The 23,160-nt window shown below is 43.5% G+C and overlaps 1 protein-coding gene and 1 long non-coding RNA gene across 2 annotated transcripts in view; both read left to right on the plus strand.

Moving 5' to 3' along the window:
• Positions 1-146: 146 nt before the first annotated feature.
• Positions 147-11,175, plus strand: LOC309381207. Its single transcript, XR_014173522.1, has 3 exons — positions 147-229; positions 1,301-1,381; positions 9,154-11,175. It is a non-coding gene; the product is annotated as an uncharacterized lncRNA (long non-coding RNA).
• Positions 11,176-19,849: 8,674 nt separating this feature from the next.
• Positions 19,850-23,160, plus strand: part of HSPBP1 (HSPA (Hsp70) binding protein 1) — a 47,374-nt gene continuing 44,063 nt past the window's right edge. The window contains exon 1 of the mRNA XM_081970777.1: positions 19,850-19,979. The gene's annotated coding sequence lies outside the window, so the exon portion shown is untranslated. The remainder of the gene's footprint in view (positions 19,980-23,160) is intronic.

Below are 23,160 nucleotides of genomic sequence, written 5' to 3' on the forward strand. Positions count from 1 at the left end.
AATCCAGGTTAACCCTTGGCGGAACAAAGGCAGCGCCTCCTCCCCAGGCAGGGGGGAAGGGGTGGGGATGAAGGGGCGGGGTTGGGGTGGGGAAAGGGAGTGGGGAAAGGTTTCTGACGGGATAGGTGGGGCTGCGGGGTGGGAGGGCTTAGTGAAGGTTGGGAGCAATGGATGAGGAGCATGGGAAGAAAGCAGGGTACTCAGCTGCAGATTGCAGGTTTCTGTTCTGGTAAGGGAATATTGTATGCATGTAAGCTTTTACATATGGGTATGGGCACAAATGCCTACAAATATGTAATGAGTTTTTTTGCAAGGAAGAGATGAATGCTGATTTGTAAGGGGGAGGCAGTGCTTGTGTGTTTGTGTCCATGTGTTTGGACACAAGTCTGTGCTCACAGATGGAAGGGAGGAGGGAGAAGGAGGGAGGGAAGAAGGGAGTAAAAATGTGTGTGAGAGAAAACTGCAAGATCTGTTACCTTTTTTATGTCATGTAATCTCTCCTATATAAAGAAACTGAGATCCAGCATGGTCTAGTGTTAGGATGCTGAGATAAGAATGGGAAGACCCAGGGTCCAGTCTTCCTTTAGGCATAAAAGCTTGATCCAGTCACTTTGGCGTGGAATAGAAAATAAAAACACTGTCTTTCTGCCAACCTGCATTGGATCTGAAGGATAGATTACAGTCCATGTCCTTCAATGAAAAGGCCTTCATAGAGGATCAATTATTTGATGATAATAATAATAAAATGAAAGCAAAGCCTTTCTGGCTTCTAAGTGGGTTGTAGTTGGTGTTTAGATCAATACTTCTATAAACTGCACGCTCAGCTACGGTAGGAGAACGACTGCAGTTAACTTTAGCTGACCATGAAAGGCTAAGCCGTTAATGCTTGGAGAGAACACCATGAGGAAATTTTAGCTTGAGAACTAAAAAAAAAGCAATCCAAAGGATTTAAGCAATGATGTATTACAGTATTTCTGCATGGTTGCCAAAAACAACAACAAAAAACACGAAAGCATGGTTTAATGGTTTACCAAACATGACTTGATGGAAACTTACAAGAAAAAAAGGTATTTGAAGCCTTCAGCTCTCAGACAATTGCAGCAGAATACCTTGAAGAGGCCTTATTGCCCCAGAATGGGGTTCTATTCTTAATCAGAAAAAACAGGAAGGGGGGAACAGTTTTGCAGTAATAACTCCCTTTGGTTTTACCTTGCAACCCAACTGAAAAGCACTGCTAGCTCAGCTGAGACTAATTATGCTTTTCTTTGCTTTTCCTTCTTGCTGTTTTGGTTTTGGGCAGAGATCCGAGATCACACAGTTTTTCCTTATAATTGCAATGTTGGATGAGGAATGCAAACCACAGATCTTCATGGGTATACAGGTACTTATGATCACAATTGAGCCCGGGATTTATGCTGCTAAGTGAGAAATTTGAAGTGACTTTTGCCCCATTTTACAGCTTTTCTTGCCACGTTTATTAAATGAATCACTGCAGTTGTTAAATTAGTAACATAGTTGCTAAGTGAATCTGGCTTCTCTATTGACTTTGCTTATCAAAAAGGCATCATATGACTCCAGAATACTGCAACCGTCATAAATATGAATCAGTTGCCAAGCATCTGAATGTAAATCACGTGACCATAAGGATGCTGCAATGATTGTAAGTGTGAAAAATGGTCATAAGTCACTTTTTTCAGTGCTGTTGCAACTTCGGTCAATAAATCATCTGCTGTAAGTCGAGGACTACCTGTTAGAACAAAACAGTCTTTTTCAGACTGATGCCCTCTGTTTTTACTGAGTTGATAACTCTGAAAGTTCCCTAAAAAGGACAGAGAAAACAGAATGCAATTGGAACAGAATAAAATGTAATTCCTGGGAAACTTAGCCAGTTTGAGGTTATCATCAAAAATCACAATTTTTTTAAAGAGATGCAACAAATGGATTTCTAAGAAGCTTCCAAACAAAGCTTTTCATTCATGGAAGGAACAGGAGTAGAAAAAGAAGTGGGGATGAACAAGGAAAATAAATTAGACAATCAAACAAGAAGTCCTTACTAAAAATAACATTGCAAACATGGGACAGAGAAGATAAAATGCATTCCTAATAAGCAATTGATTTTTAGAATCATGACTTTAAAATCAAAGGTGATGTTGGGACAGATGGGCAGGGAAGTTAAATTAATAAATTGCTCTGAGTGTCAACAGTTATCATTTCTGCATATGATTTTGATGCATATTTCTGCATCAATGTAAAAGAAACATTTGTAATTGTTCCACACATGCATATAATTTTGCATATTTTGCCTGAGATCAGTCCCAAAGATCCTTGGTGCTGCTGAGCCAATGTATCTTCTCTTCATCTGTGATGGGTGACAAAAATTTTATTCAGGAAGAAGTGAGGCTCTCGGAGATGCGGTACCAAAATGCAGATTGAAGCCTTTTCCATATTGCAAAGTGTAGGTGAATCTTTTGGGCTTGGTGTGTCAAAAATTCACAAATTCCTCACTGCTGGTGTCTCTTTCTCACTCACTCACAAACACACACACACACACACACACACACACACAAACAAACAAACAAAATGCACAGGTACAGTATAGGTGGTACCTTGCTCAATAGTAGTAACTGTGAGAGGGATCTTGGAGTCCTAGTGGACAACCATTTAAAATGAGCCAGCAGTGTGCAGCAGCTGCCAAAAAAGCCAACACAGTTCTAGGCTGCATAAACAGAAGGATAGAATCAGGATCACGTGAAATGTTAATACCACTTTATAATGCCTTGGTAAGGCCACACTTGGAATACTGCATTCAGTTTTGGTCGCCACGATGTAGAAAAGATGTGGAGACTCTAGAAAGAGTGCAGAGAAGAGCAACAAAGATGATTAGGGGACTGGAGACTAAAATATATGTAGAAACTGGGTATGTCTAGTTTAATAGAAAGAAGGACTAGGGGAGACATGATAGCAGTGTTCCAATATCTCAGGGGTTGCCACAAAGAAGAGGGAGTCAAACTGTTCTCCAAGGCACTTGAGTGTAGAACAAGAAGTAATGGGTGGAAACTAATCAAGAAGAGAAGCAACTCAGAACTGAGGAGAAACTTCCTGACAGTTAGAACAATTAATCAGTGGAACAGCTTGCCTCTAGAAATTGTGAATGCCCCAACACTGGACATCTTTAAGAAGATGTTGGATAGTGTTAGATTCGTAGTGAGGAGACTGAGGCAGCGGTCAGTTCAACGTAGGTTTATTAAGGAACAGGCTAACTGACAACGGAACAAAACGCGAGCCGGCTGACAGCTATTTATACTTACAGCTGTCAGCCGGTAGAACCAATAGGAAACCTTGAATTCTCCCGCCGGCTGGAGCGCGCGCCTTGGCCAATCAGAGGGCTTCCTCCGAACGCCCTCTGCTGGCCAGGCTCCTCAGTACTCAACACCCCTTTCCCCCGGATGGCGCATGCGTAATCTTCCAAATATCTTGGTCGTCTGCGCACGCGCTGGGAACGCCTTGGCATAGTTGGTGTGGCGTTCGAGGAGGAAGGAGTGTCGGCCCCGCCCGTGTGACGAGGCCCTGGAGGAGCGGCCGCGACAGGCCCAACCCTAGGAGATGGATGCGTCAGAACAGGTAAGGAACCAAACGCACCGGGGGCAACCTGCGACGACTCGGAGCTAGAGTTTTTTGTACGGTTGGGCCGGCAGGCGGCGTTGTTAGGGCCTGGCTGTTTCTGTCCGCTGGCTGCAATTCCGGGAACTTCTGCCGGTCGTCGCCGCAACAGGTCTACATGGCGCCTCCAAGATCTCCCATCGTTGAGGAGGACCCTGTAAGAGCAGGGCCCTGTTACATCTGAGATCTTTCCAGGCACCCATTTGGGTTCCCCCGCATAATTTCGGGCGAAAACTTCCTCCCCCACTAGAAAGGATCTCGGGGAGGTGGAAGGGTGAAAGGGGGGGGAAGAACAGAGAGGATGCAGGCGGTCTAAAGTAGACCTGAGGCGACGACCCATGAGTAGCTCGGAGGGGGCTTTGCCCGTGGAGGAACAAGGGGTGGTGTGTTGGGTACGGAGGTACGTGTGAATGCGGTCAGGCCAGGGTAGTGCTGCCATACGGGCAAAGGCATCTTTTGCAGAACGGACCGCACGTTCCGCCAGGCCACTGCTGGCCGGGTGATATGGTGAAATTGGGGCATGGCGGATGCCCAGGGAGGTGAGAAAGGATAAGAATTCGGAGGAGGCGAATTGGGGCCCGTTATCGGAAACGATAACATCGGGCAGCCCATGGGTTGTAAAAAGTGAATTGAGAACGCGGATAGTGGCCGCGGAGGTGGTAGAGGTCATGGGGAATAGCTCAACCCATTTGGACCATGCATCTACCACGACTAGGAAGGAATGGCCATCAAGGGGACCCATGAAGTCGACGTGCAGTCGACTCCATGGGCCGAAAGGTTGTTCCCACTCGCGGGGAGGTGCGGTGGGGGGGGCAGCCTGCACTCGCTGGCAGGCAGAACAACCTTGAACGTAGGAAGAGATGTCCGCATCCATAGACGGCCACCAGACATATCCGCGGCCAAGGGCCTTCATTCGGACAATGCCTGGGTGGCCGTCATGGAGGCGAGACAGCACAGAGGCGCGCAAGGAAGAGGGAATAACGACGCGGGAGCCCCAGAGGAGGCAATCCTGCATCACTGAAAGCTCGCAGCGGCGGCGGAAAAAAGGCAAGAGGAGGGGGTCCGTAGAGTAAGCCGCCCATCCTCGAGTTACGGCGGCCATAACTCGGATAATGACAGGATCGGTTGCAGACGCCGCAGCTATGTCCGAGACGGACATAGGAAGGGACAAGTCACCGATTAGGGAGACCTGAACCGTAGGAGCCGGGTCACTAATGGGCAGTGGCAAGGGGCAGCGGCTCAAAGCGTCTGCGTGGGCTATATGACCGCCAGGGCGATAGGCAAGATTATAGGAATAGGCAGAGAGGAATTCAAGCCACCGTAACATGCGCGGGGAGAGGATGGGAGGAGTGGGTCGATCCCCGGCAATGATACCCAGAAGGGGCTTGTGATCAGTAATGAGGGAGAAGTGACGACCGTATAGGTAGTGATGGAAGCGCTTTACTCCCGCAACGGCAGCCAGCGCCTCCTTATCAAGCTGGCTGTAATTGCGCTCAGGCCTTGATAAGGTGCGGGAGTAAAACGCTATGGGCCGCTCCGAGCCATCAGGAAAGGAATGGCTAAGAACAGCGCCCACCCCAAAAGGAGAGGCGTCACAAACTAAAGTCAGTGGAAGGGACTCGTCATACTGGGCGAGGACTGGAGGAGTAGTGAGGGATTGCTTGACAGCCGCGAGCGCTTGCGCTTCGCGACTGCTCCAGCTCCAAGGGACTTTGGTGTCCAGGAGGCGGTGAAGGGGCTCGGCCAGGGAAGCTTTGTGGGGAATGAAAGAAGCATAAAAATTAAGAAGCCCCAGGAAAGCTTGTAGCTCTGCTTTAGATTGGGGTGGGGGGGCAGCTAGGATGGCGTTAAGTTTTTGTGGATCGGGGTGGATGCCCGCGGCATCGATGCGGTAACCTAGGAAGGTTACAGCAGAGACCCCCAGTTGGCATTTTTCGGGCTTTAAGTGGAGTCCCGCAGCGCGGAAGCGCTGTAGGACAGTGCGCAGCGTCTGCACGAGGCTCGCAGTGTCGGAAGCTGCAATTAAGACATCATCGAAGTACGGGGTGACCCCGGGAATGGCATGGAGTAGGCGCTCCATTAATCCTTGGAAAATCCCCGGGGCCACGCTGACTCCGAATTGCAGCCTTCGACATTTGAAAGCCCCGCGGTGGGTTACTATGGTTTGCGCAAGCGCGGTGGGTTCGTCAACGGGCAGCTGCTGATACGCCTGCGCGAGGTCTAATTTAGCGAAAATGCGCCCGTTGCCTAGTGTGTGCAGAACATGCTGCACCACGGGCACAGGATAGGGGTGCGCTTGCAGGGCTTTATTTAATGTAGATTTAAAGTCCGCGCAGATCCTCACGGATCCGTCGGACTTAAGGGGAACTACTATTGGAGTTTCCCATGGAGAAAAATCCACGGGTTCCAATATGCCTTGGCGGAGAAGCTTATCTAGTTCCGCGTCTACCTTGGCTTTAAGAGCCAGCGGCAGACGGCGAGCCTTCAAGCGTATGGGGGCTATAGTAGGGTCGAGGTTCAGGGAAATGGGGGAACCTGTATAGCAACCCAGGGAGGGGCTGAAAACGTCAGCGAATTCAGTTAGGAGAGCGGAGAGAGAATTAGAAGAGGGAAGAGGAGAGGGAAGTAAGGAATGCACCCCCGCTATAGAGAGCCCTAGTGCCCTAAACCAATCTAGGCCCAGCAAAGAGGATAGAGGGTTTTTCACTATGAGGAGCGGAAGCCTGGCGTGGCGGGAACCATAGTTAACATTAAATCTGCCCCAACCCAGCAATTCAATGGGGTTTCCCTGATAGTCTCGTAGTCGACAGTCTGGGGAAAATAGGCTTGAGCGCCGGATTTTAGGTAGTAAATTGTGAAGTGTGTCCCAAGACATGATAGATTTAGCTGAGCCCGTGTCCACCTCCATGGAAGTTGTTACCCCCTCTAAGGTTATTGGGAGGTACAGCTTACCTCGGCCCTCCGCAGAGGAAGAGGCCGAGTCCACCAGCCATTCAGGAAAAGCAGTGGCCGGGTCGCCAACGGTGAGGGAATTTTGGCGACGGCCAGGTAAATTGGCTGGAGAACGGGAATTTTGAGGAGGTTGGTGCGGGAACCGTCTGTCAGGAGGCACGGAGCGGCAGACGGCGGCCAGGTGGCCTTTTCGGCCGCAGTTGTGGCAAAGCGACTGACGGAACCGACATTGAGATCGTTGGTGGCGGCCGCCACAACTCAGGCACTGACGTCCGTCTCTTGTGGCGAGTGACTGTAGGCGGTCGACGGCCAGATCGACCTCATTCTGGAAGGTAGATGCTGAGGATTGCGCGTAGGAGGCGGTGGAAGCCGAGTACGGAGAAGGCGGTACACCAACAGCATGAGGGTGCTGGCTGAGGTGGCTGAAATCCGGGGTGGATTGGTCAGCCATCTCATAGGCTCTGGCATCATCGACCACGATTTTTAGTGTTAGTTCTGGTCGTGCGAGGATGCGGCGATGTAATTTTACGTCGCGGAGGCCATAGATGAACTGCTCCAGCAGCGCTTCTTCTAAATCGCTGAACTCGCACAGACTCGCCTCAGCCCGCAGAGCAGCAACGTACTGGGCAATGGTTTGGCCGTCTTTTTGTATGCACCGTCGAAAGTACTGTCGCCGGGCGAAACGAGATGGTGCGGGCTCGTAGTGATGTTTGAGGCGAGCCATCAGGTCTTCCCACGGCAGCGAGTTTGCTGGTTCTGGGGCAGCGAGAGCCCTAGCAGTGGCGAACATCTCCGCGCCGCAATAGTTTAGGAAGATGCCGCGTTTTCTCTCCTGAGAGAGATTAATGAGGTCATGGGCTATGAGGAAGCAGTCAAACCTCTCTAGAAACGCTTCCCAAGCCTCAGCCTCTGGCCTGAAAGGCGAAAAAGCGGCGGAGGTAGCCATTGGTGGCACGATGAAGGGGTCCGTGTCGCCCGTCCTCGTCGCCAGTGTTAGATTCGTAGTGAGGAGACTGAGGCAGCGGTCAGTTCAACGTAGGTTTATTAAGGAACAGGCTAACTGACAACGGAACAAAACGCGAGCCGGCTGACAGCTATTTATACTTACAGCTGTCAGCCGGTAGAACCAATAGGAAACCTTGAATTCTCCCGCCGGCTGGAGCGCGCGCCTTGGCCAATCAGAGGGCTTCCTCCGAACGCCCTCTGCTGGCCAGGCTCCTCAGTACTCAACAGATAGCCATTTGTCTGAAACGGTATAGGGTTTCCTGACTAGGCAGGGGGTTGGACTAGAAGACCAACTCTGCTATTGTATTGTAAAAGAGAAACAATTGTCTATCTCCCCCACCTCTAGATTACCCTGAATAGTGCCACTTGGCAATAGCATTAAGGCTGGGCCTGAAGTCGAGGCCTAGGCCTCGACTTCAGCCTTAGCGCCACTGCTACCCCATAAAAAGGCTGCCTTGTGCTGCTCCACAAAGCGCATACACAATTGCCCCCACAGCCTGTTATTCCCAAAACGGGTCCTAGCCTGGCACTGAAGCCAATAAAGACCAGCCATGAGGAATGGCATTTTCAGCTTCTTTTATTGCAGTACTCCAGCAAAAGGGTCTTTGCAGCTAAAGGAGCCAAGGCCCAGAACAATCAACAATATATAAATTTATACATCTATGATAAGGAAGTTAAACACCCTAAGGAAGAGTCATTGGTACCTTGACATGTGTCTTTTGGTTGGTTTCTTCTGCCTTACCCTCCTTCTTCACACATTGCATGTTTATGCTAATAAGCTTTCTTATCAAAACATGATTTACTATTATAATGAGGCTAGCAAAGGTTATATATCTATGTGCGTCTTAGCTAGCATCCTTCCAAGGTGTCCTTCTAACTTGTACATTTCTTGTAACTTTCTTGTTGCTAGACAGTAGTGATGGGTTGTCCTTTAGCAAAGGAAACAGAGAGAATATGCATGTGTAGCACTTCCATTCTAGGTGGCCAGAGGGCTGATAACTGTAACAAAGAGTTAGACATCTTGCAGACCTCAACTAGAAGTTAGGAATAGGGATGTCTGGAGCAAATACAATGTGTATTAGATAACTCATGGAGCACTCATTAGCAAGGTTTAAGGATAGGGACAGCTAGAGACCAATAGGACAATTGTTAGATTATTAGATGATTTGTTTTATATATCCTGCCTTTTGCTTTAGTGAAAATGTATAAAGCTTTCTTAATTCTATTGTTCGGGGTTCCTTGGCATTTTCTAGCCACGACCCCTTTTCTTGGAGCGCTTCAATAAAAGGAAACAATACCTGCTCCTCATGTCTGGTGTTCTCCATTGGCTTCAGCACCAGGCTCAGACCTGAATTGAGGACAACGGTATGTTCCATTATTCATTACTGGTCTTGTTACACTCATCACAGCTGCAACTTTCCGCCTCAGCCATTTCTTTAAAAACTTTCCTAATTCCAACTTGAGATCTTCAAGCCCAGCGCTCCCCAGGCTCTGCTATATGTTGCTTACCTTCAGGTGGTATTCTCTTTCTGACAGGCCCCCTGCGATCTACTTGAAATGGCTCCGAGTTGAACAAGGCTTTGGTTCTTCAAGCAGCTTCAGAGAATGCTCTTCCATGGCCTCCACTGCCTCCACACACCATGGGAGAGCACACACTCTGCTTGCATAGGCTCTGCAGTGAGGGCCATACAACACGGACTTCGTATTATTGTTATATTTGCTAATAGAGTTATTTTGCATTTTAATTTGACATATTTTTTCTCTTTTTTAAAATAATAAAACCATTTTCAGGCTGGGATGTAGAAAACTGTTTATGGATTAACATTCCTAAACTGATAGGAAAGGATGTCTGGAGTTTTGCCTTTTGATAAGAGAAAGTCTGTTAGTGTTAACTGGTATAGGTAATCCTCAATTTAGGACCACAGTTGAGCACCAAAATTTATGTTGCTAAGTGAGAAGTGTCTTAAGTGCGTTTTGCCCCATTTTAAGGCCTTTTTAAACCACATTTGTTAAGTAAATGACTGCAGTTGTTAAGTTAGTAACACAGCTGTTAAGTGAATCTGGCTTCGCCTTTGATTTTGCTTGTTAGAAAGCTGCAAAAGTTGATCGCATGGCCTTGGGACACTGCAGCCATCATAAATATGAACCAGTTGTCAAGCATCCAAATGTAAATCAAGTGACCATGGGATGCTGAAACAGTCTTAAATGTGAAAAACTATCATGCCACTTTTTTCAGTGCCGCTGTAACTTCAAATGGTCACTAAATGAACTGATGTAAGGACTACCTGTACCTGTAATTGGTAGCTCTGGTTCAGGGGTCTCCAACCTTGGCAATTTTATGACTTGTGGACTTCAACTCCCAGAATTCCTCAGCCAGATTGCTCTAGTTCATTCACAGCCTTCTTCTGCTCCATTCTTTCTCTGCCAGTTGTCAAGCATCCAAATGTAAATTGTATGACCATAGAGATGCCGCAATGGTCGTAAGTGTGAAAAATGTTCATAAGTCACTTTTTTCACTGCCATTTCAAACAGTTGCTACATGAACTGTTGTAAGTCGAGGATTATCTGTATCTGGTTTGTCTCTCTCTATGAACTCCAAACATTCTTATGACTTTTTTTCCTCATCAACATCTTAAATGTAATGCTCTTGCTTTCATCAGACCTCATTTAAATAGACTTACATGTAACATGTTTGACATGTTAACTGCTTTCCTATGCAAAAGGGAAGTTACTTTTGTCCTGTCCAATCAGCTTTTCTCTTGCATTTTCTATAATGTGTTAACTATAAAGCAGAATGTAAGCTGAGAATCAAGAGGCTGTCTTGAATGAGAGGAATTCTTTTTAATCAGAGTGATTTGAAATTTTTTTAATGAAATGATCTTCCTGTTTCAGTCTGTTTCATTGGAAAATATCCATGCCAAGACTTGAGGATAGGAAGCCATATTCAGCAGCCTCCAAATATCACATGAAAATAGGGTTGGGTGTTGGTGAACACTGATTTGTCACCCAAAATGTTGCACACACACGTCATAGGTTCATAATTACGGGCATAGGTCTACGAGAATTGAAACAAACATGAGTGAAGCAAAGGAGAAATATAGAACAGATTGACGTTTAAATACAATAGATGCATATCCAATATGTGGTATGTATTATGTATGTATGTATGTATGTATGTATGTATGTATGTATGTATGTATTAGTAAATAACAATTGTATACTGGTAGTTTCTTTCTCCCTTTGAAAATAAATTCAGTTTTATTCTGTATGATTTCCTGTTAACCTATCATAAATATAAATATTGAGACTAAAAGATAACAATAAAGATTGGATCCATCCTGCACTGTAACAAAGTCACCTGGATTTAATTAGACTTTTCCTAAATTCCCGCTTCGATAATGAGAGTAACATGGGATAACTATAAGTTCCTGAACATCCAGCTAAAGGAGAATATGTCTTCCATTTTGTCTTCATGTCCTCCATCCAGCAGGCATAAATTTAAAATCAAATTTAGTCTTTTGCTTTTTTTTAAAAAAAAAAAATCAAGCTTTCATGTTTAGTGTCTTTCTTTCTGTCATCCATTGACAGATTTGGCAGCCTAGATTTAAAGATAGTTCCTGACTTACAACCAGTCTCTTGAAAGAATTCAAAATTTTCTCTCTCTCTCTCTCTCTCTCTCTCTCTTTCTCTCCGTCCCTCCCTCCGTCCCTCCCTCTCCACCCACTCTATCTATCTATCATCTATCTATCTATCTATCTATCTATCTATCTATCTATCTATCTATCTATCTATCTACCTACCTACCTACCTACCTACCTACCTACCTACCTACCTACCTACCTACCTACCTACCTACCTTGGATGTTTTAGTGGCAGTGTCTATAACCTGGAAAAATGGCCCAATATGAAGAAGAAAGGGGACTAACATTGCAAAGAATTATGCTAGAAATTCAAAAAGTCTTAATAATCAGAGAGAGAATTGAGGAGAGACTTGAAATTATAGATCAAAATACAGAATGTACAGGGGGAAGAGTTGAGAATACTTATAAAACAATGATGAAATTTGAGGACAGAGTTCAAAAAACCAGAGAGACATATGAAAGTGATAAGAAAATTGTTGACACTGTCAGCAAATCGAGAGTGGAGGGAAATGATAAGTGCGAAATACGGAAAGGAGAGATTGATGAACTGGAACTCTATCTCAGATGTCAAAATATAGATGAAGAAAGGGGAGAAAATTTGGCAGAAACAATGAGAGTAATTTCGGCAGAAGCATCAGCGATAACCAAAGTCAAACTCATGAAAGGAACAGATAGAGGGTTTTGAATCTTTATAAGATATGCAATGAATAACAAGTTGTCAAGAGAAGTCCACATAAGACTTACCAAGAAAACACTTAGAATACAGATACTACAAATGGCAAGAGATATTGGACTGCACTATTTCTGGAAGGATACAGGATGATGAAATGAAATGTTACAATAAAATTTAGTTAAATGTATTTAAATTTTGAGTACTATGTATAAGACAAAGTAATAATAGCTGTAGCCAAATAAATGATTAATAATGTTAATAAAGCATCTACATATACTAGATTGGTAATATGAAATTTTATACAAACTGTAAATGAGGATGATGGAGATGATGTTGAAAAACCTTTTTATAAAAGATAAATAATTCTATATAGAATAGAATATAAAGATGTAATATCATTGGATGATTTCAGGATGATGTAATGAAATGCCATAATATAAAATTATAAATTTATTTCAAATTTAACATGCTTCATATAAAAAGGATGTAACAATAGCTATGCTTAATGGATGTTTAACAATTATAACAATTTGTACACATGTATATTAAATTGATGATACTAATAATGGAAAAAACATGGAATTGAAAATTATTAGAGAATGTTATCAATGCTAAAATAATGGAATGATTTAGAATAGGATATAAAAATTCTTTATTATTGGATATATTGAAGATGATATAATGAATCATTATAATATAAATGGATACATATTTAGAATACCTTGTTTAAAATGGAGAAACAATAGTGATAAGCAAACAAATGAAGTATAATAAGAATGTATACAAAGATATTTGACAATATGTGAATTTTGATAAAGCTCAAGTGATGACTATGGAAAGGACGCAGAAAGACCTTGTAACCAATCAACACACTGTATGCTGTTGAAGAGGTTTTTATGTTATATGTCTTGTGGGTTTGTTTGAAAATAAAATATATATAAAAAGAAAAGAAATAAAAATGCTTCTTAAAGGAGAAACTTTTTTGGCGGGGAGGCAGGAACTCCCCCTTGCATCCTGTATTACATACATATGAGCATTAAGACACATACTTTTGCAACTACGAATAAAGTAATAGAGAAAGGAAGGATCTGGGAAATAGAAAAAACAACAGCTGACATTTGGTGAAAAGATACAATGAATTTTCAAGATGACTGCAAGGCAGAAATACCCCTGATTTTCTTTTTCATTTTTCTTTCATCTTTGCTTGATTGTTTGATTCAATTCAACCTAAAAATCTAGGCCACTATTTTTACTAAAGTTGCTGGAAGGAAGAACCTCTCTTTGCTTCTTAATGTACGAACATATGTAAACCCAAACACACAAGTAATGCAAAACCTAAGAATAAGAACAAGTTCCTGAAATTTAGAGTTTGAGTACTTGGCATTAGATGCAAAGCTAGATGTATGCAGCAAGAAACCTATGTTGGGTTGAGCCAGGGAACCAAGAAACCTATATTAGACAGTTAGTTTTGTCTAGTGGTTAAAGCACCAGCTAGAAACCAGAAGGCTGTAAATGCTAGTCCTGCCTTAAACTTGAAAAACCAGGTGGGCGACTTTGGACCAGTCACTCTCTCTCAGCCCAACCCACCTCACAGGGTTGTTGTGAGGAAGGAAACAGTAGGAGGAAGGAGTATTATGTATGTTTTCCACCTTGAATTATTTGTAAAAATAATAAAGGCAGGATAACAAAAACTAAGAAATAAAATACAGTACAAATCCACCATCTTCAAGATGAGTTATTTACTAATCCAGCTAAATAACATTTCTCAAAGTTGATGCTTTATAAGTATACATTGGACTGTCATTGCCAGTATGGTACACATGAATGGATAGACAATTTCTGAACAGCCTGGGACAACTGGATCAGATGTTAGAAAATGTAAAGCATTAGTCTAATAAAATTCTATATTTATGTCTGAATGGAGAATGGAAGAGGTCGGAGAAGGATTGCATCTTGAAGTATTTCCAGCAGTTCTCCAGTTACAAGAGAAAGAACTAGCCCTTTTACATGTTGCGATTCATCAGAAGTTGGGGTTTGGTTCCAAATTCAATCACATTTGGAAGAGGCCAAAGGAAATCAAGAAGAGTTAAGGTTATTTCTGCATTTGAAATGACATAGATTGAGAATGCTCTTGGTTAATCTTACATCTGCATTCTGCAACCTTTGGAATAATGATCTTGAATGACCTGTTTTTGTAAGTCAATGGCAGGGTTGTTTAGAAAAACTAGACATTAATTTATTTATTTTATTAAATGACTTAAGATGGTCCTCCAGCAGACTCTGGGCAGCTTGTAAAATATGAATTCCAGAGAGATGAATTTCATTTCAAATTAAAATCAAGTTACAACTGAAAATATAGTGGATACCCCAAAAACATACAATTATGATCGATTACATTGTCTTACTGTTTGGAATGCAATTCGTGAATTATAATATTAATTAATTAATGGTCTCTATTACCATATTTGGTACCAACCCTGTGAAGTGAGTTGGGTTGAGAGAGTGAGTGACTGGCTCAAAATAATCAGCTGGCTTTCATGCCAGAGGTGGGACTAGAACTCACAGTCTCCTGATTTTCAGACTGGTACCTTAACCACCAGACCAGCGGCTCTCAAACTTCCCTTCAATCAATAAGAACAGAGCTGGAATGGACCTTGGAGTCTTCTAGTCCAACCCTCTGCTCTAGCATTTCATACCATTTCAAAAAAGTGGCTGTCCAGTCTCTTCTTAAAAACCTCCAGTGATGAAGCACCCACAATTTCTGAAAGCAAGCTGTTCTACAAGTTAATTGTCCTCACTGTTAGGAAGTTTCTTCTTAATTCCAGGTTGCTTCTCTCTCTGGTAAGTTTCCATCCATTATTTCTTGTCCTGCTCTCTGGTGCTTTGGAAAATAAGTTGACCCCCTCTTCTATTAGTTTCCCAGCTCCTCTACAATCTGTGTATTCCTAAGGCTCTCCCCAAATCTTCACCCTACATGAGTGTCTTGGGACATAGCTGCTATTACCAGTCTTCCCCATGCAAGCAGGACCATGTACAGGCAGGGGTGGGCTTCAAAAATGTCAGCAACAGGTTCTCTGCCTGGTTGCTGAGGGGGCATGGCCATGGTGGGCGTGGCCTAGTTGGCTACCTGCATCACAGCGAGGAGGGGCATTTTCACCTTCCCCAGGCTCTGGAGGCTTTCCTTGAGCTTCTGGGAGGGTGAAAACTGCCTCCCCAGGGTTCCAGAGGCCCTTCAGAGGCCAGAAAACCCATTTCTGGCTTCCTGAAACTTCCATGAAGCCCATCTTTCCCCCTCCCCGAACATCTGCACGGGCCCTGCACTTACCTCGCATCCAAAACAGGCTGCATGGGGACTCCTGGGAGGGGTGGGGTGGGAAGGGCCAGCCAGGGGTGGGATTGGAGGTTCTCCGAACCAGCCATAATGTTAGCTATGGGTTCTCCTAAACCTGGGCGAACCCATACTAGCCCACTCCTGTGTACAGATAATCCTTGAAATCAGAATTTCAAGGTGGTGAAGTGAACATGCCCAATTCTACAAGCCTTTCTCACATGGTTAAGTGAATCACTGTAGTTGTTAAGTGAATCACAGTTCTTAAATGAATCTGGCTTCAACGACTGAGTAAGCTTGTTGGAAGCTAACTGGGAAGGTCACATACACAATCACATAACCCCAGGATGCTGCCACTGTTGTATATACAGTATGTGCTAGTTGCCAAGCACCAAGATTTTGATCACAATATGCTGGGATTCTGCAACCATCATAAGTGTGAGGACTGGTTGTAACACACTTTTGTCGGTGCCATCATGACTTCAAAAAGTCACTACACAAATGGTCGTGAATCAAGGACTATCTGTACTAAGCTAGCTATCTAAATAGACTCCAACATTATGGGAAACAAAAAAATAGCACCAATCAGCACTAAGATGCCTTTGTCTTAATCCGTTGCAATACGCATCTTGTAAGGGATGGTCATGAAAATCCACCTAGCTTCTGCCTTGAGGATCCAATAAGGCATCACACCTATGTGTTTGTGTGAGGGACTGTCAAGCCATAGGACTCAGCCTATGACCCAAGTTGGCAAATAATAATCAGACTTTATGAGCAGTGGAAATAGGAAATATAATTTGAAAATAGGAGCAGGAACGAGTATTGTGCACATTCACTATCTTGAGTTATTTATAAAACTAATAAAAGGGGGATAAATATATAATAAATAAATATTGTGTTTGATATGGAATTTACCTTCTAGTTCTTCTTTCAGAAACTGTTACAGCACTGTTCACATTATCCTTCAGTCACACTGAACACATTACATTTGACTTCCAAGATGTGATAGACTCCAAATCCCATTCTCATACTAGACATGCAAATCTGTCACAATCCTCCTTCCGGACTGGGGATGATGGAAATTGGCTGTAAGTTTTACTGCCGCCTAAATTCATGCTTATCTGGATGTATACAGTTTGGGTCTGCTCCCCAAATCTGAGTTCCCATGCTTCAATATCCAGTACATGCACCTCGGTAAGACTATGATTGGAATCATAGTCTTACCGAGTGATTGCAGATGATACCAAGCTGGCAGGAATAGCCAACACTCCAGAAGATAGGCTTAAGATACAGAAGGATCTTGACAAACTTGAACATTGGGCACTATCTAATAAAATGAAATTCAATGGTGAAAAGAGTAAGGTTCTACATTTAGGCAACAAAAATGGAATGCACAGGTACAGTATAGGTGATACCTTGCTCAGTAGTAGTAACTGTGAAAGGGATCTTGGAGTTCTAGTGGACAATAATTTAAATATGAGCCAGCAGTGTGCAGCAGCTGCCCAAAAAGCCAACACAGTTCTAGGCTGCATCAACAGAGGGATAGAATCAAGATCACGTGAAGTGTTAATACCACTTTATAATGCCTTGGTAAGGCCACACTTGGAATACTACATTCAGTTTTGGTCGCCACGATGTAAAAAAGATGTGGAGACTCTAGAAAGAGTGCAGAGAAGAGCAACAAAGATGATTAGGGACTGGAGACTAAAACATATGAAGAACGGTTGCAGGAATTGGGTATGTTTAGCTTAAGAGAAAGAATGACTAGGGGAGACATGATAGCATTGTTCCAATATCTCAGAGGTTGCCACAAAGAAGAGGGAGTCAAACTATTCTCCAAAGCACCTGAGGGTAGAACAAGAAGCAATGGGTGGAAACTAATCAAGGAGAGAAGCAACTTAGAACTGAGGAGAAATTTCCTGACAGTTAGAACAATTAATCAGTGGAACAGCTTGCCTCCAGAAGTTGTGAATGCCCCAACACTGGAAGTCTTTAAGAAGATGTTGGATAGCTATTTGTCTGAAACGGTATAGGGCTTCCTGCCTAGGCAGGGGGTTGGACTAGAAGACCTCCAAGGTCCCTTCCAACTCTACTATTGTATTGTATTGTATTATTATTGAATATTGTTCCCAGTGTTGGTCACTGCAATATAAAAAAGATGTTGAGACTCTGGAAAGAGAAGAGCAAGAAAGATGATTAGGAGGCTGGAGGCTGATACATATTAAGAATGATTATAAGAACTGGATCTGTCTAGACTAGTGAAAAGAAAGACTAGGGTTGACACGATAATAATGTTCCAATATTTGCCAGGCTGCCACAAAGAAGAGGGGGTCAAGCTATTCTCCAAAGCACCAGAAGGCAGGACACAAGAAACAATGGTTGGAAACTAAACAAGGAGAGAAGCTACCTAGAACTAAGGAGAAAAATCTTTTGACAGTGGGAACACTAAATCAGAGGATTGGCTTGCCTTGAGAAGTTGTGGGTGTTCCAGCACTGAAGGGTTTTAAAGAAGAAATTGGACAACCGTTTGTCTGAAATGGTATAGGGTTTCCTGCTTGAGCAGGGAGTTGGACTAGAAGGCCTTCAAGATCCCTTCCAGCTGTGTTACAGGTAGTCCTCAACCTAATTTATGTTGCTTTGTTAATTGAGTTTTGCCCCATTTTATAGCTTTTCTTGCCATCTTTGTTAAGTGAATCATTGCAGTTGTTAAATTAGTAACAGGTGTGTTAAGTAAATCTGATTTTCCCATTGAATTTGCTTGTCAGAAGGTTGCAAAAGGGGATCACGTGATCCCAGGACACTGCAACTGCCATAAATGTGAGTCAGTTGTCAAGCATCCGAGTGTAAATCGCGTGACCACGGGGATGCTGCAATGGTCATAAGTGTGAAAAATGATCATAAGTAACTTTTTTTCAGAGCTGTTGTAACCTTAGTCACTGAGTAAACTGTTGCAAGTTGCAGACTACCTGACTTCCAACAGGGCACATAAGGCCGCAATATTATCTGGGACGCTACACATCCTCTTCACTACCTTTTTTCCTTGTTAATTTCTGGGAAGGGGCTTCGTGGTATCTGAAGCAGACCATCCAGATTCAGTCACAGTTTTGTTCCTTATAGCATCAGTTTTGTGAACACTCAAGCTTGCTCTTTCAGCCTTGTATTCAAAATGGACTGTGATTAATATATACATGTACCAGAGGTGGAATTCAACAAGTTCTGACCAGTTCTGGAGAACCAGTAGCGGAAATTTTGAGTAGTTCGGAGAACCAGTAAACACCACCTCAGACTGGCTCCAACCCCATCTATTCTCTGCTTCCTGAGCCCCAGCTGATGAGGAGGAAATGAGGATTTTACATAACCTTCCCCTGCCATGCCCATCAAGCTACGCCCACAGAACCGGTAAAATGTTTGAATCCCACCCGATATATAGATAGATAGATAGATAGATAGATAGATAGATAGATAGATAGATAGATAGATAGATAGATAGATAGATAGATGATAGATAGATAGATAGATAGATAGATAGATATAGATATAGATGATATAGATATAGATATAGATATAGATATAGATGCCTTTTTATATATTTGTGTTGTATTTGTACTGATAAATAAATAAAGGGAGACTAGTATACATCTATTTCGAGCTAATTAGCTCTCATCAGCTAGCTGTAACACAAATAAATACCTATTTCCCTGGCTCAACTGATGAGGAGGAGAGCCTGTGGCTCAGTGGCTAAGACTCCTGCCTAATATATAATACAGCCCAGGTTCAAATCCGAGTAAGGGTATGGCTAGCTGATGAGAGCTAATTAGCTCGAAATATATCTATACTAGTCTCCCTTTATTTATTTATCAGTACAAATACAACACAAATATATACATACATACATACATACATACATACATACATACATACATACATACATACATACGTATGGGTGTAGGTAGGTAGGCAGGCAGGCAGGCAAGCAGATAGACCTACACCACCCACACATAAATACATACATACACTCACTTAATCTACTCCATTTTGAATAGAGTTGAAAGAGGAAGCTTGAGAGTTTAAAAGGTTGATGCTATATGGAACAAATCTGTGATTGAATATTCTGCTTCGGATACCACGAAGCCCCCTCCTCTGTGTGTGTGTGTGTGTGTGTGTGTGTGTGTGTGTGTGTGTGTGTGATATGTGTATGAGTAGGTATATACTATATATTTTCTTTTGACAGCAGGCAACAGAATCTCATGTTTAATGTGTGCCCGCCTGCCCCACAATAAAAAAAATGGCAAAAAAAGGTAATCTCATTTTAACGAGAAACTTAATGGGAGGGCGCGTTCAAGAATAAGCAAAAAACTTGGGACCCCTTGAAACTTGGCATATGCCCGCGGATCTCCTCGCCCTCCACCCACTTAGTCCCTTAGGGTCTCAGGGCTTCCTCCTTGGCGGGAGTCTGCGGAGAGCATCCGCCACGCCTCTACGCCGACGCTAGGAGGTCGCCGCTTGCGAAAGCGGAACCGGCGTCTGGTGTAATTCCCGAAAGCCGCCACTAGGGGTTCCCGAGTCCCCTCCCCTCCTCCGCCCAGTCTCCGCCCTTTCCTTCGCACGTGGTTGTCGATGGCCGCTCGCACAAGCTAAGCTGGCGAGAGACGCGTGTCCTTTTCGGGGCGACCGGCGGGAAGCGGGCAGATCAACGTGGAAAAACGGACAGCGCCGAAAGGTACCTGGACAAGGGAAGGACGAGGACAGGGAGGAGAGGAAGGGCCACCCCCAGAAAAGGGGGAGGTTTGAATGAAGGGAAAAGAGGGGTTCTAACCCCACCCCCACCCAGGGGGAAAAGGATTAATCTTGGGGCTTAGGAAAGAGGGCAGGAAAATTGGGGTCTCCTCGGGCCGTCCATTTCTTGGAAGCCTGTATCAGGTTGTCACCTGTTTTTGGCCTTTAGGAAAATGCCAGTCCCAGAAAATGCCAGGGCTCAGAAAGGCAAATCGCCGTTCCTCTGCAAACTCCCTTTGGCTTGTCCGGAAAAATCCTATAGTCTTCAATTACTTAGTGGAAAGCTTCTCCTCCTCTCCCCGATTCCATGTCATATCGGCTCCCTGGTTGTAAACGGGTGTGGGGCCTTCCAACATTCACAGCGATTATTACCTATTTGTAAACCTTACACAACAGTCCTGCACTGTAGGTCAGTAATATACATTTCCCCCGGGAGAAGTCGTTGCCACGGAGAGAAAGGCCTAAAGCCCATCTAATCGTGTTGGCTCTAGAGCTAGGGGCTTTCTGATTGGTAACTGTAGACTCCTAGAGTTTCAGGAAAGGCAGCTGGGAGAAAGATTTCTGGAATTTTTTTGAAAACCGGAGCAAGAATTTGGGGGTCCTTGGTGCTCTCTGAGTTGCTTGTTTTCTTGCAGACGTTTCATTACCAAACTAAGTAATATCAGTGCTAGTAAGGAGTACAGTTTGCTGTCTGTTTATATTTTATTCTATAGAATTAGAATATAAACTGACAGCAAACTGCACTCCTTACTAGCACTGATGATTTTACCTGCAGCGCAGTTTACTGTCTGCCTATATTATATAGAATTATATAATTATATTCTATAGAATTAGAATATAAACTGACAGCAAACTGCACTCCTTACTAGCATTGATGGTGTTATCTAGTTTGGATAAGGAAATGTCTGTAAGAAAACAAATAAGCTCAGAGAGCACCAAGAACACCTCATGTCAATCCTGAGCTACAAATATTCTCCTTTATTAGGAGCAAGAACTGCATAGGATGGATTATTGCTTTTATTTTTTCATTAAATAGTCTGCCCTCCTCTGTACATAATTATTTCACTTCCTTATTTCAGCCTTGAAACAACAGTCTTGTAAGGTAGATTAAGCTGAGAGCAAGGGAGATGTCCAAAGTAGAGGTAGTCCTCAACTTACAACAGTTCATTTAGTGGCCGTTTGAAGTTACAACAGTACTGAAAAAAAATTGACATGACCGTTTTTTCAAACTTGGCAACTGTTTCAGCAGCCCCATGGTCACATGATTTAAATTCAGACACCTGGCAACTGACTCATATTTATGACAGTTACATTATACACAATGATATTACTAATCACAGTGATTCACTTAGCAACTGTGGCCAGAAAGCTTTATGGTGGGGCAAAATTCATTTAATAAACGTGTCACTTAGCAACAGAAATTTTGGGTTCAATTGTGGTCGTAAGTTGAGGACCTGTAATTTTGAGATTATGCTACATCGGGGTCTTGATTTCATTGAGGGACGCATCAGGGTTATGTTTAACCTTGGGGGGCAGCCGTGGCCAGAGTGGGCATGACCAGCTCAACGTCACTTAATTTTCAGCTGCAACGGCCCCCTGCAGCCCTCTGCCAGCGAAAATGGAGCTTCCCAAGCGTTGTTTTCACCGGCAGAGGCACCGTGGGCCACTCATTTGCTGTTTCTAGGGCAGCCCTGTGGGCTAATCCTAACCACCCTGTGGCCTGGATCTAGCATGCTGGCCTTGTGTTTGACACCCCTATGCTACACCAAGTACCTAAAATAATGGCCTTGGGGTTCATTGGGGTGATTCCACAATAATTCCCAGATCTTGGTTTAGAGTTTACAATTATCAATTTGGATCCATGCATGACTTAGGAACCAAAGTAGCAAAATTTGTCTGCTGGTCTACATTTTGAAACAATTAAAATTTCTAATATATATTGTATATTCCGCCATATAAGGCGACTGGGCGTATAAGACGACCCCCTACTTTCAGGCGCCCGCGAGCCGGCTGAAGGCCTCCGCGCTGCTGGGCTTTCGTAGTTTGAGCTCAGCGCCTTCCTCCTCCAGACTTCTAGCCAGACCTTACTAAGCCATCCCAGTGCTCATCCATCCATATGCCCAGGCGAGGAGCGCCGAGGTTATCAATTGAAAGGCCGGCCTCTGTGCTGGTGGCGGCGCAGCTTTTTGCTTGGCGGCGTTGCTTTTTCTTTTATTTTGGTTTTTTGGTATACCCGGCGTATAAGACGACCCCGGATTTTTGAAATAATTTTTGGGGGTTAAAAAGCAGTTTTATACGCCAGAAAATACGGTAATGCTTGACTGGGGATAGGAACTAGTGCACTCTTGACCTGATTTAACCCTTGGATTACCTCAGGAGAGAGAGTTTGGTTAAGGCACCAGGCTAATAACCAAGAAATAGTGAGTTCTAGTCCTGCCTTAGGCAGAAAAGCTGGCTGGTGACTTTGGACCAGTATCTCTCAGCTTAACCTTCCTCACAATGTTGTTGTAGAGAAAACAGGAAGAAAGAAGAGGATTAGACATGTTTGCCACCTTGAATTATTTTTAAAAGAAAAGCAGGATAAAAAATGAATAAATTGGTAGAATAAATGAGCTGAATTCCTCACTGGTGTTGTATACGTATACTAGAGTGGAACTTGTGCAGGTTTTCCAGAACAAGATTTCTCATCTGTATTCTATTCTTATTCTTCCTATTCTCATATCTTCCAAAGTGTTATTTTTGTTTATGGACAGCATCCTGTTCTCAACCCTTTTCCCATGAAAGAAATCCTGAAAATATTTAGCTAAGTCTCCACAGCTGACATCTAGTGGGCAAAAGCTAGTTACGATTCTCTAAGCAATAGAAAATTAGAAGACAGTATTTTAGAGTATCTTGGTAGTTGGAGATATGTAACTTCTGACTCAACAATCCAGCCAAAAAATAGAGTTGCTACCTATTCAGAGTAAGTGTTGGCTTCCTTTTCATGAATCTTGATATAATCCCAATAATCTTTGGGATTATTTAATTTGGATTTCTGCATTGAGCAGGAAATTGGACTTCTATGATCACTTTTGTGTTAATAGTTGATTAATGGCTCCATTGATAATGACTTAATGCTCAGTGGC

Source organism: Natrix helvetica (assembly GCF_964273705.1).
Source record: "Natrix helvetica genome assembly, chromosome: Z".
Classification (NCBI taxonomy): Eukaryota; Metazoa; Chordata; class Lepidosauria; order Squamata; family Natricidae; genus Natrix; species Natrix helvetica.